Below are 15,206 nucleotides of genomic sequence, written 5' to 3'. Positions count from 1 at the left end.
AGCAGTCTCAAGAATCACGTGATGCCTGTACGGAGCTGAAAGTCGTACTGAGCATCTGGAAGGGGTCAACACGTCCGTCTGCACAAGTAAAACAACACAGCGTTGCCAGATTTCTCGCAATGTTGTTAGTATCATTACTTTTCTCACACACCTCGTATGTTCCGGCATTGTAACGCCAATTGAGGACCGACATGAATTAGGAGTAGCGGTTGCAAGGTTCGCGAAGCTGGTAACAGCTTCAAAAGCTGAGTACTGACAACATCGCCCACCAGACAGCGTCTAATTACTCCGTTGGGAGAGGAAGCCACCGCGTGGTAGTTGCGGAGTTAGTGTTAAAAGTGTACACTGACTTTTCTCTCATTGGATCTTCTTCTTCTTTTTTCGCTTATGCCTTATTCCCGGAGCGATCGCAGGGTGGCGTGTTTGCAACGGATTTGACAAGATTAGTTTGTAGGGGTGGCCGGATGCTCTTCCTGCCACCACCCCGTACCCCCCCCCCCCCCCCCCCGGGACGGAATTAGTGTACCCCGACTGTCTGCGTCTAGTATAAATCGTGAAATAGTGCGAACGTGTTTCAGATGTCTGCGACTCGTGTAACTGAAGCGGAAAGTGCGGACCAGCCTGGTATTCACCTAGGAGGTTGTGAAAAACCGCCTAAAAACCACATCCAGGCTGGCCGGCACACCGCCCTCGTCTTTAATCCACCAGGCGGATTCGATCCGGGGCCGACGCGCCTACCCGAGTCCAGGAAGCTTCGCATTAGCGTTCTCAGCTACCCTGGCGAGTACTTTTCTTTCTTTGGATCGAGTACTGGCTATCGCACCGGCTGTACTTTAAACAACATTTTATTTGTAATGATGACTGGAAACCGTGTATCACGCTGACCTTGACCGTAAGAAGCAGCGTCAGGAGCTCAAGCTTTTTATTCTATCTAATTTCACCTATTCGTTAGAAAACAAAAATTTTGAGAAATGTCAGGGAATAGGAACCCGACGTTTCTTAGTTACCATAGATCCCGATACCTGCAATGAAGTTGAAATAAGTTTTAGTAACGGATATAAAGTAGGCAAATAAATTTTAGTAACGGCCCATTCGTCAGAAGATTTGATAACTTGGTTCCAACGACCTGTGACTGTCCAGCTGATCTTCATGGCGTGCCTGCATTAAACTACTCACGAAATTGTGAATTTTCTTTTATACAGATATCTTGACAAGAAGAAAGACGAAACATTTCAAACTTGATGCTACAGATATATCCTAAAGATTAAGTGAACAGATGTTTCAAATGATGTGGTGAAGTAAGAATGGGCGAAGAAAGGAATCGATGGAAAGAAACGTCTGAGAATACGGAAAAAGTTGTGGGACTGGTTTGGTTAGTTAGTGAGTTAGTTACATGTTCCATAAATCGTTTGAACGATTATTTTATCGAAATGATGTGGAAAGGGTTAGTTTACATAGGATACGTATAGATGATTAGCGTTAATGTCAATGAACACATTATTGTTTTTAATCATACTCATGTAACTAGTCTTTCTTTCCACAGGCTGACGAACGTTATAATATGTAATACGCTCAGAAATTATGGAAGATGTTGTGTGTAATGGATACGTAGAGTTCAAGGCATTTGCTCAATGTAATGAGATACTGAGTGAAGCATCAAATCAATTGCAGGATTGATGACAAAGAAGAAAGGATTCCATTTGCTCTGATTCCATTATACGATTAATTTTGCTCAATGAGAAGTGGTTTTATTCTTTCTCCGTTGTAGCTCCGTTTGGTGTATGACTCATAACGAAGGAATGACCTAGTAAAATCCGCATTTTTCAAGAACAAGTCGTGCTCTGGAAATCTGGCTGAAGTGTCACAACACGAACCCTAAGAACGCGTGAGTATTGCCATAAAATAGCTTCTCCACCGCTGTACGTCGTACGAGTCAAAGCCAGACTAAATGAGTCATAGAGGCAGCATTAGTTGACTCAGCGGGTGTTCTTGTTCGCAGAGCCAGTAGTAATTAAGCTGCCAGCCACCAGCACGTCAGATAATAGCGCGCGGACGCATACGAGGGTCGTGTCTGGTTTGTGTGATGAGGGTTCGGGTCCAGATAGGCTCTCTCTCTCTCTCTCTCTCTCTCTCTCTCTCTCTCTCTTCTCTTGCTCGCAAGTGCAGCTCACTTCTCCGCAAGGGTGATAATTCGCAAGGCGGCTCATCCCCTCCGCCGTGGTGGGTTGAGAGCCATATCTGCCGTAATGAATCTACAACTGGAATTAAACTTTTCCGCCGGGACGAGCCACTTTAAAAACAGATTCGCGGGATTTGCCAGCGGCGGGCGTTTAGCTGCGTCTAAATATGCGGCCGCTCTTTGCATCTTCCCAGCAACGTATCTCTGTCTCTTTCTCTTTTGCTAACACCCCCACCCCCTCCACGCCACCCACCCTCCGCGCCTTTCTACGCTTCCCTTTTTTTCCTCCGCCTGTGAGCGAGAGTTTCGGCGCGATTTATTTATGCGTTAAATTCGGCGCGCGCAGCGGCACGTCCGAAATGTTTCCGGCCCGCCTCCCTGAGACGGAGCGCGGCACGGCACGGCTCATGCAGAAACAGCGCCGCCTCGCTGTTTTAACCTGTTTATTTTTAAACGCGCAGTTTAAAAATTTTCCGTAATTGTTTTGTCCATTCCTGTCTGAGGAGACTGCCCGACGCAATTTGAAATTTATTCGTACTCTCAGCATTTGAAAACGTGTTTGCTGTCATATTGTCTTAATTATCATACTTCTTCGTTAATATCAAAATACTTTCGTCTGTCTGCTGTGGAATTTTGACTTATATATTGCTGAAGAATAATTGATCCAACAGAAATAGTTACCTTTGAAGGCAGAAGTTCTCCTCTAAACACTTGTGTCTTAAGTCCTTAAATTGAAACAAATACGTCGGTCTGTTCATGACTTTGAATACTTTCTGTTGTAATTAAGAAACTCTAATTATTAATTAACGCCCTCATCTACATCTACACCTACATCTATGTGATTGCTCTGCAATTTACAATTAACTGCCTGGCAGAGGGACCATCGAGCCACCTTCAAGCGATTTCTATACCGTTCCACTTGTGAACGGCTCGCGTGAAAAACTAGCACTCAAATCTTTCTGTGCGAGTTCGAAGTTCTATTATTTCATTATGATGATCATTTTTCCCTGTGTAAGTGCGCTCAGACAAAATATATTCGCAATTGGACTCGAAATTTGGTAACTGAAATTCACGAGAAGATCCTGCCGCAACGAAAAACGCCATAGATTTATGATTTCCACCGCAATACATGTATCATTTACGTGGCACGCTCTCCCCTATTTCTGATAATGCAAAACGACTGGCGACCGTTGTGAAAGAGCGGTTCTAGGCGCTTCAGACCGGAACCGCGCTGCTGCTACGGTCGCAGGTTCGAATCCTGCCTCGGGCATGGATGTGTGTGATGTCCTTAGGTTACTTAGGTTTAACTAGTTCTAAGTCTGATGACCTCAGATTTTGAGTCCCATAGTGCTCAGAGCCATTTGAACAATTTTTTGCAAAACGACTTGCCCTTCTCTGAACTTTATCGATGTCTTCCGTCAGTCCTATCTGGCGCGGATTCCACACCGCACAGCAATACTCCAGAAGAGGCCGGACAAAATTGGTGTATGCAGTCTCCTTAGTCGATCTGTTGTATTTTCTAAGTGTTGTATCAATAAATGGCAGTCTTTGGTTTGCTTTACGCACAACATTATCTATGTCATCGTTCCAATGTAAATTATTCTTCATTGCAATCCATAAGTATGTCAACGGCCTTGCAGCAGTGGTAACAGCGGTTCCAGTCAGATAACCGAAGTTAAGCGCTGTCGGGCTGGGCTAGCATTTGGATGAGTGACCATCCGGTCTACCGAGCGCTACTGGCAAGCGGGGTGCACTCACAAGGGAACCTCCCCATCGCACCCCCTCATATTTAGTTATAAGTTAGCACAGTGGATAGGCCTTGAAAATCTGAACACAGATCAATCGAGAAAACAGGAAGAAGTTGTGTGGAACTATGAAAAAAATAAGCAAAATATACAAACTGAGTAGTCCATGTGCATGATAAGCAACTTCATGGACAGCGTAGACTCAGGAGCGCCGTGGTCCCGTGGTTAGCGTGAGCACCTGCGGAACGAGAGGTGCTAGGTTCAAGTCTTCCCTCGAGTGAAAAATTCACTTCTTCTTTTTCGCAAAGTTATGATCTGTCCGTTCATTGACGTCTCTGTTCACTGTAGTAAGTTTGGTGTCTGTGTTTTGCGACCGCACCGCAAAACCGTGCGATTAGTAGACGAAAGAACGTGCCTCTCCGATGGGAACCGATAACATTTGATAGCAAGGTCATAAGTCAACCGATTCCTCCACAGGAAAACACGTCTGATATATTTTATACGACACTGGTGACGGCATGTGCGTCACATAATTGTCTGAAAATAAAAAAATTAAAATTTTCACTCGAGGGAAGATTTGAACCAAAGACCTTTCCTTCTGCAGCTGCTCATGCTAACCAGGAGACCACGGCGCTCCTGAACTCAGGTTGTCCTTAATGTTGCCTATCTTGCACATGGACTACTCAGTTTGTATATTTTGCTTATTTTTTTCATAGTTAAACACAACTTCTTCCTGTTTTCTCGATTGATCTGTGTTCAGTTTTTCAAGGCCTATCCACTGTGCCAACTTATAACTAAATCTGAGGGGGGTGCGATGGGGAGGTTCCCTTGTCAGACCCTGTGAGGCAAACTGAGGAGCTACTTGACTGAAAAGTAGCCGCTCCGGTCTCGTAACCTGACATCCTGCCGGGAGTGCGGTGTGCTGACCACAGGCCCCTCCATATCAGCATCCAGTGACGCCTGTGGACTGAGGATGACATGGCGGCCGGTCGGTACTGTTGTGCCTTCCAAGGCCTGTTCGGACAGAGTTTAGTGTTTTCTTAACCCCTAAATACGTAGCTGAATTTACAGCCTTTAGATCTGTGTGATTTATCGTGTAACCTATTCATATTCATATGCAGATGGCCAACGATCTTATACGGGAAATGTTGGAACACAAACTATGCTCGTTTAAAAAAATGTCACTGGCGAAATATAAAGTTATGTTTGCTTCTATAGTAAACCTTCTGATTCTCGCGTTCCGTGGTTTCTCTAATACGATGAAGACAAATTTCCATCTCCGCTAAACCGTCCGACGACAGAACGTTACACACTTAATGTCCTTCTCTTCTTCCACTAAAGTAAAGAGCATGTTATCATTTCAATGTCCAACCAAGTGACTGAGTACTAAACGTGTTTTTGCAGACAAGTGCCGTTGCTCGCTATTAATGCCATGATAGTTATTGAGAATCAGAAAGAGAAATAACGAGAGTCTTAGCAGAGGAAGGGTTGGAACGTGGTTGCAAAATGTTGAAGTCAAGTCTTCCGCTACTTCATTACGCAAAAATGAATATAATGCCGAGGCGAAAGCAATTCGGCCCTATACCCCAGAAATACATGCATTCCATCGACTATCTGGGTACCTGTGGTATTAGGCAAAAGCATTTGTCGCACAAAGCACAGAACTCTCAGAAAAATTATCTTTGTCATATTAAAGGTGCCATTATACGTGAACGACAAAATATGGATACGAAATGCTTTTAATTAGATAAGAAGTGGATTTACAAACATTATACTTCTAATAAATGCTGTGAAGTGACAGTCTACGAGAAGGGTTGTCGAGGAAATGATTCAATCAACGTTTAATTCAGGTACGACTACTCCACTCAGCGGAATACCGGTGCTTACGATGGTTCTCCCGCCCCCCCCCCCCCCCCCCGTCTCTCTCTCTCTCTCTCTCTCTCCGTCCGTTAGCAATAATCAGCGCTACGCGGTCAGTCCAGAAGGAACTTCGATAGGTCTTTACGGCAATACATAAGCATTGGGAGCAGAGGTTTGGGTCTGCAAGATTTTTCTGATTCTATCCGTAAATGTCGAATTAAACGGCAGGAGTAGCGGAAATGTGGTGCTAGCTTATTCCACTAGAACATGAAAGAAGAAATCATAGTTGCTGTAATAAATTCCAGAAAATCCATAACTTTATCCTGTAAAAAAAAAAAAAAATAAAATCCACACAGAAGAGGAGACAGCAGAGAGGTATACAGGAGAGGCAGATATATTTCGTTACAACAAAGACATGCAAAGGCAATGACCAAAGAGATCGGATTACTGTAAGACGAATACACTGTGGACAAACAAGCTGAAGTTAAATGCAACAGAAATTAAATCTTCACATTCATTGAGCGTAAAAGCACGTACGACAGGTATTCTTGACCAAATAACCCCACCTCAGTGCTTAATTCGTTGGATTTATTAGTAAGTTGAATGAAAGCATTAAACTCCTGACAATGACTCTTTAACATATTTTTTTATACAAGAGCATGAAAATTTTCATGAAAAATGTTTCTGGAGGATAGATAACTCTGAATTTGAAAAATTTTGCACGTTGGTATTAACAAGAACATACGGTCCATCTAACGCCACATAATTTTAACAGAAAATGAGTATCGTCATTTTTTCGTTTTCCGTCGTTCCTTAGTTGCTGCAAAATTCACATAGGTCCATGCAACTACATGACAGGCAATTTGCTATTTGCCATTTTTGTTTCATTTCTTTTATTTGTGAAGCATCTAGTGACCTGTAATACATGTTTCTTTTTGTACGTCTAAAATGTATCATATAGTAGTTACAATATGTTACTATGTTACTATGTTACATTTTGACATGTTTTTCTCTTTTTTTAGATTAGCACAAATATCGTGATTTAAATTATCATTTAGTGTTGCTTACCATTTCCATTGTTGTTAGTCCATATGCGTGATCCTAGAGATGTGTTAATTCGGCCCTCATGCTCCTGCTGATCGATTTCCTGCGTTCTTTCACCCACATTTATTATAACACACTTGCAATTTTCATATCGTGATCTATACGTGTGTGTTAGCACAGTGTGGTGTTGGCAACTGTCGCCGTGTGTTTAACTTCCGTCTTTTATTTGTGTTGTGTGTGAGGATTGATATTTTTCTTTTGTTTGTGTGTGTGTGTATGTGTTTTGTTTCGTGTCGTTACTTGTGAGGCTAACATGATCAGGGAGTTATTGCGTATATTGATTTGGTGATTGATTACCTTCTTTTTCGTTGCAATGAGCCCTTGAAGTGAAAAAGAAGGTAATTAATGACCAAATCAATATTAACAATAACTCCATGATGAAATTAGTCAAAAAAAATAACAAACAGAAATCTGAAACATAACCAGAGAATATAATTATTGAATCTTCCTCTTCTTCTTCTTTCTCCCTCCCCCTCCTCTCTCTCTCTCTCTCTCTCTCTCTATATATATATATATATATATATATATATATATATATATATATATATATATGGAAATTGAAATAAGAACACCGTGAATTCATTGTCCCAGGAAGGGGAAACTTTATTGACACATTCCTGGGGTCAGATACATCACATGATCACACTGACAGAACCACAGGCACATAGACACAGGCAACAGAGCATGCACAATGTCGGCACTAGTACAGTGTATATCCACCTTTCGCAGCAATGCAGGCTGCTATTCTCCCATGGAGACGATCGTAGAGATGCTGGATGTAGTCCTGTGGAACGGCTTGCCATGCCATTTCCACCTGGCGCCTCAGTTGGACCAGCGTTCGTGCTGGACGTGCAGACCGCGTGAGACGACGCTTCATCCAGTCCCAAACATGCTCAATGGGGGACAGATCCAGAGATCTTGCTGGCCAGGGTAGTTGACTTACACCTTCTAGAGCACGTTGGGTGGCACGGGATACATGCGGACGTGCATTGTCCTGTTGGAACAGCAAGTTCCCTTGCCGGTCTAGGAATGGTAGAACGATGGGTTCGATGACGGTTTGGATGTACCGTGCACTATTCAGTGTCCCCTCGACGATCACCAGTGGTGTACGGCCAGTGTAGGAGATCGCTCCCCACACCATGAAGCCGGGTGTTGGCCCTGTGTGCCTCGGTCGTATGCAGTCCTGATTGTGGCGCTCACCTGCACGGCGCCAAACACGCATACGACCATCATTGGCACCAAGGCAGAAGCGACTCTCATCGCTGAAGACGACACGTCTCCATTCGTCCTTCCATTCACGCCTGTCGCGACACCACTGGAGGCGGGCTGCACGATGTTGGGGCGTGAGCGGAAGACGGCCTAACGGTGTGCGGGACCGTAGCCCAGCTTCATGGAGACGGTTGCGAATGGTTCTCGCCGATACCCCAGGAGCAACAGTGTCCCTAATTTGCTGGGAAGTGGCGGTGCGGTCCCCTACGGCACTGCGTAGGATCCTACGGTCTTGGCGTGCATCCGTGCGTCGCTGCGGTCCGGTCCCAGGTCGACGGGTACGTGCACCTTCCGCCGACCACTGGCGACAACATCGATGTACTGTGGAGACCTCACGCCCCACGTGTTGAGCAATTCGGCGGTACGTCCACCCGGCCTCCCGCATGCCCACTATACGCCCTCGCTCAAAGTCCGTCAACTGCACATACGGTTCACGTCCACGCTGTCGCGGCATGCTACCAGTGTTAAAGACTGCGATGGAGCTCCGTATGCCACGGCAAACTGGCTGACACTGACGGCGGCGGTGCACAAATACTGCGCAGCTAGCGCCATTCGACGGCCAACACCGCGGTTCCTGGTGTGTCCGCTGTGCCGTGTGTGTGATCATTGCTTGTACAGCCCTCTCGCAGTGTCCGGAGCAAGTATGGTGGGTCTGACACACCGGTGTCAATGTGTTCTTTTTTCCATTTCCAGGAGTGTATATATATATATATATATATATATATATATATATATATATATATATATATATATATATTCTCTCGCCACTACAGATCCTTCACAAATAAAAGAAGCGAAACGCATATGACAAAAAACAAACTGTCTTTCATTTAGTTGCATAGGCAGAACACACCTCTATGAACAAAATGAGTAGTTCGTTTTGACTGAAATTAACGTTGATTAACCAAAATGTCACAGCACCTTTGCACCTTTATCACACGAAAAACACATCCAGTCTCAGTTAGTGCTTAGCCAGCTGGGGATTACTTGTGACAGGAACTTGCTGCGCCTGTCTTACGTTTCTTTCCATCATTAAACAACGTGACTTAAATTACGGTTTCTTTCTAGTTCAATGATTTACGTACGATTATCTGAGAGCGTTTCCTTTTAGGTGTGGAGAGAATATCATAAAATGGAACTGGAGGATGTTTTGCTATTTCTGTCATCGCATCGTTACACTTTTCGATAGAACGACTAACAGTGGGTTTAGAAGTCTCTTCTGCACAAGAACACTCATGTATATCTGCATATATTGTCTGGAAGTCACCGTATGGTGCGTGGCCGAGGGTACCTTGTACCACTACTATTAATTTTCCTTCCTGTACCACTCGCAAATAGGGTGAGCGAAGAACGAGTGTCTGTATGCCTCCGTACGATTCCTAATCTCTGTAATTTTATATTCATAGACCTTACGAGAAATGTATCTTGGTGGCAGTGGAATCGTTCTGCAGTTAGCCTCAATTGCCGGCTCTCGAAATTTTTCTATAGTGCTCATCGAACAGAATGTCGCCTTCTCTCCAGTGATTCCCGTTTGTACTCCCGAAGCATCTCCGTAAGCCGGCCGGGGTGGTCGAACGGTTCTACGCGCTAAAGTCTAGAACCGCGCCACCGCTACGGTCGCAGGTTCGAATCCTGCCTCGGGCATGGATGTGTGTGATGTCCTTAGGTTAGTTAGGATGTCCTTAGGTTAGTTAGGCTTAAGCAGTTCTAAGTTCTAGGGGACTGATGACCTCAGAAGTTAAGTCCCATAGTGCTCAGGACCATTTGAACCATCTCCGTAATATTTACGTGTTGTTCGGAGCTACCGATAAGAAATCTAGGAGGAGCTGTTTCCGATGATGGGGACACTGTTGGTGCGTCGTCTTCAGAGTCGCTGAATGAGATGGGAACCTGCCTCTGTAGGTGTTTTTTGATTCCAAGAGAAGAATAAAATGCAAAAACTATACGTGATGACGAAATGAAAATCTCTCTTTATTAAAATCTATGAAGGCATCCACGTCACCATGTCTAAACGGCTGACATTCACACACTATTCGTGCAAAACAAGTGACGCTCTGTAAAATAATGTTTTAGCAAACTACTAAAACCGAGACAAGGCTAACTAGTGGACACGATAGCGGAAAACAGTCACCTAATTTCGATGTCCGTCTTTCATAAAATGTGTCATATGTAAAGACAGTGATAGAATACTCCTTCGTGAGGCTAGATTCTGTTAGTGTCTTCCAACTTCAGTTCCTAAGATACTGAGTCCCGGTGCGAAAGCTCATTAATAATTATCTGCAGCTAATCCAACCATTTGTAACACCTCGATTTTTGTCCCTTTCTTGTCTTGTCTGTAACACGAAGTTGTGTCTTTCATTCAATGGATGCACGTGGTTGATTACCCCGCCTGTTGTGAGCACTGTTGCATAGTCGTTGCATCCACTTTGGTTCACTGGCGGTCCTATTTGTTCTTTTGGTTTGTTAGTACCGGATGGTTATAAGTAAACTTTCCCTGTTTAACGCGTTATATCACGGGAACTAATTAATGTACTAGTACCGAACTTGGTAGCGTTAATGTCAAGGACGTGGGGAGGAGAAATAATACAGAATCAGTTTAATTGAAACACTTTTAATGTTTTTCTACGGTACATCGTACCATTACTGCTGCAAAAGGGGCTCATTATGGCGCTCATCCGAATCTAGAAGCGTCTGAATGCGCAGGATTGCATTATGCACAGCAGAAAAAAGCATGTCTGTAGGTGTTCTGGCTACCTCTCTTGGTACGCTGCGCTTCAGATCAGCACTTGTGTGAATGATCCACTTGTAAGCGCTGTCCTTCTCGTAGCCCCACAACCAGAAATCACAGGGGGTGAGATCAGGTGATCGTGCCAGCCAAGCATTTGGAAACGATTGGCTGATAACTCGATCTTTTCCAATTGTGTTTCGGAGAAGCAGGTGAACTTCACGAGCGATGTGCGGTGGGGCCCCATTTTGCATGAAAACTGTTGAGTTCAATGCGTCTCTCTCCTGTAGGACGAGTATGAGATGCTGGCGAAGCATATCGCAGTAACGCTGACCAGTCACACTGCACTGCACGTCCTTGAGCGCCAACGTGTTCCAAAAAGAATGGGCGAATGATGAACGTAGCCGTGAAGCCACTGACACGTTCACCATACGGAGGAACGTCATGCACTGTGAGTGAAGGTGAAGATCCCCACACTCGGCATTTGTGTGTGCTCACCTCACCTGTCAGAGAAAAATGATCTTCGTATGTCCATAGTATGGTTCTGGGCTAGACGTCGTCAACTTCGATCCTTGCGAGAAAGTGGAGAACGAAGTCAACACGCCGTTGTGCGTCCTGAGACGCAAGCTGTTGTACGATATGGGTCATGTACGGATACCATTTGAGAATGGTTCGAAGCACCTCACGTACAATAGACCGCGGGATATTCAACTGTCGTGACACAGCACGCGCACTGCCTGACGATCGGGTACTGCGCAGAGCGTTGTCTGCCATAGTAACAGCGACTTCGTCAACCACCTGTGGTGCAACTGGTCGTCGGCCTCTTCGAGGAGCGACGCCCAGTTCTCCTGTTGATTCGAACTCCTTCATCATGCTCGGCACAGGAGGTGGAGAAAGAGGGCCCTTCCGGAATGCTTCCAGCCAGTGATATTCTCGAAGTGCAGCTGCAGCATTACTGTTGTTCTGATAATAGAGCTTCACCAATAATGGCCTGCTTCTTTTGTCGAAGCTCATGTTGACACGTTCAACAAGTGCACTGCGACCGGTCAGGTATGTGAGACTATGAATCACGATGACTGATAACGGCACCGAGTGGCCATAGTTGGAACTTGACGGTGGTGCTGTGACGCATGGAAATCATGCACCCCATACTCTGGAGATTAATGCTACCACGTTTGGTACTCATACGGTAATTAGTTTCCCTGTTATAACGTGTTAAAATGGAAAGTTTAATTATAACCATCCGGTATCTGCTTAAACATGCAAAAAACTTTCGAAGTTTAGTTTCAGTTTGCTTGGGCAGTTGAGGGTGTACCAAAGTTCCCACATTCTGCTGGGTAACACGTCATAGGCCTTGTTAGCGTTCAGCTGATGTTTCGTCTTTTGACCGTAGATTTTAGCATGTGCTTGCCTCTTTTTAGGTCCGCAATACTACTTTCACTGGCTCGTCAAAATTTCGCCCCTAATTTGGAGCGGATACTTGGAGCTGAGTCGTGGTCGAGAGCTACATCTCGTACTGGTGACGAGGGCGAGGAGACGTTTATCATCGATCACAGATAGTCGCCACAATGATAAAGTCCCATCGGGCGGACTGCTTTCAATCGGTATTGTCCAGCCAGCAACTGAAACATTAGGAATTTATTCCAGGATTTTGACAGAAAGTCTGTTGATCAGTATCGTCCCTCCTATACTTTTCCAGTCAGATTTGAAATGTTCAACATATTAGATATGAGAAGAATGATCCTTCTGGTCAATGTTTCCACCTCTCTCTGATTTATCACACCACGACGCAGTACAAGGGGATGGGGAAATCGTTACTGACATTTGCAAAAACAGAAATGCAGAGCAGCCGTGACGAGGTCGTGTTAATTGAGGCGTCCGTCGGCGTCGGATCATACCGCCGGAGGCGAGCCGACCGCCGACCGCTTGGCGGAATGGCGGCGCCCAGTCGATGTGATGACTAATGACTTTGGGGCCTGGCCTCGCTCGGCGCTGAATTACGATCTCATAATGAATGGCTCGTCACGCCACAGCTCCGTGTTCCGTTAGCGGCTTGTCATAGCACTCGCTATATCCACCTCCGCCCGTCCCACTGCCGGCACGCCTAATCGATGAAATAACTGAGCCCCTATTTCCCGAGCGGTGTGATGTATGGGTTTGTGGGCCACCAGAGCTCCAGTGGGGTGAGTCCCGGGCTAGGCGCTGGAACGCGACGGTAGTGGCAGAGCGTAATCCCGCTCGGTGTTAGTACGTGACCAGTTCGCAGTGTTCGAGGGCGCTCGTCCTGCTTGGAGTGGAAACGCCAGGATCATTCAGTCGAGCCGTCAGGGGCTGTTAGGCAGCACTTGAAAGGTTTTAGTGGCTGATCGATAAGCAGCAAAATAAAAACTTAATTCCGTCATTGACTGTTCGCCATTACCTCGAGAGGGCGGCCTTGCAGTATCCTGGTCGGCGTTCCTTATAACTATTCACATGTAAAGGGTTCATTAATGATACCTATACGGGTACTTTTCTGAAAAAAGAAGTGGTTCAATGTGGAATTATCTGAGTCAGGTGTCTGTCAAAGAAGCGACAGCACTCAACGAAAGAGGCAGCTTATCCCACCTTATAGCAACCAGGTTCTGTTGTGTGGTGCTCACGACAACTGGAAGGTGCAGGGACTTAAGAAAATAGGAAACTTGTGAACGTAGGACTCAGTAAAACTATGGAATACAAGACAGTCTAAAAAAAAGCCCGAATAACAATGAATCTCCTATAAATTTTTCAGTATGCATCTTACGATCGAAGTGGGTTCCGAGAGGGCTGTCGTCAATGTACATGCTAACTGTAATTGTTATATCTACATCTACATCTACATTTATACTCCCCAAGCCACCCAACGGTGTGTGGCGGAGGGCACTTTACGTGCCACTGTAATTACCTCCCTTTCCTGTTCCACTCGCGTATGGTTCGCGGGAAGAACGACTGCCGGAAAGCCTCCGTGCGCGCTCGAATCTCTCTAATTTTACATTCGTTATCTCCTCGGGAGGTATAAGTAGGGGGAAGCAATATATTCGATACCTCATCCAGAAACGCATCCTCTCGAAACCTGGACAGCAAGCTACACCGCGATGCAGAGTGCCTTTCTTGAAGAGTCTGCCACTTGAGTTTGCTAAACATCTCCGTAACGCTGTCACGCTTACCAAATAACCCTGTGACGAAACGCGACGCTCTTCTTTGGATCTTCTCTGTCTCCTTTGTCAACCCGACCCAGCACTGATGAGCAATGCTCAAGTATAGGCCGAACGAGTGTTTTGTAAGCCACCTCCTTTGCTAATGGACTACATTTTCTAAGGACTCTCCCAATGAATCTGAACCTGACACCCGCCTTACCAACAAGTAATTTTATATGATCATTCCACTTCAAATCGCTCCGTACGCATACTCCCAGGCATTTCACAGAGGTAACTGCTACTAGTGTTTGTTATAAAGGCCAGGAGTGGCATTACAGGAAAATATTACTTGATGATATTCGATGAGACGTCGTCAGGCGACAGGTTACCACAGCATTTTTGTTGAGGAACCTTGGTGTGTGGTGTGGGACAAGTGGTGTGTCACTAACCACGTTGATATAACTCAGGACGGGCTAGGAGAAGAAAAGTGAAATGGGACACAATGTATTACGATCTCTGGCCTAACGCTGTAGATCCTGTAAATGATGTAAAAGACACAAAACTGTCGATACTTTAAAATGATTTATGATCAGTGTGATGACACGTGACTACAGTATAGATTACACGACACTGAACAAATGAAACACCAAAACACAGCTGCCGATAATTTCCTTTCGAAGTTCTTACATCTTTTTAAAGAAAAAAAAGGTGAGTGTGTATAGCGCAAGTAATGATAATACTTAGTGTGATTACTATGATCATCAATACAGATTTTTACAGCGACGTTTCAAACTGTCAATAATAGCTCTACGGGCTCCATAAAAAGTGACTGTGACGTTTCTTCTACAACTGATTGAAGTTGAAGAAGAATTTATGGAGGACGTTTGAGCTCCTTGGAATACTTGTTAGTAAATATCGACCATCAAAGCGTATTGCTGCTGTTGACTGTCCATCTAGATTCAGAGACTGCAAGAGCGGGGCGATGTGGTGGGGCGGGAGGGGGGGGGGAGGGTAGATAGGTTATAATGGCTTCTCTGTATTTGACGGACACACTAGATGTCACGGAAGAATTCCCACTGACTTCGTGCATTAGTGGATTTTGCACGCATTTCATAATTTTCAAGAAAAAGAAAGAACACATTTCAGTTATTTATTACAGACAAAATATAAAA

The sequence above is a fragment of the Schistocerca cancellata genome, chromosome 6 (assembly GCF_023864275.1).
Source record: "Schistocerca cancellata isolate TAMUIC-IGC-003103 chromosome 6, iqSchCanc2.1, whole genome shotgun sequence".
NCBI lineage: Eukaryota > Metazoa > Arthropoda > Insecta > Orthoptera > Acrididae > Schistocerca > Schistocerca cancellata.
The sequence above is the reverse complement of the archived record's forward strand: the minus strand, read 5'-3'. Positions refer to the sequence as shown.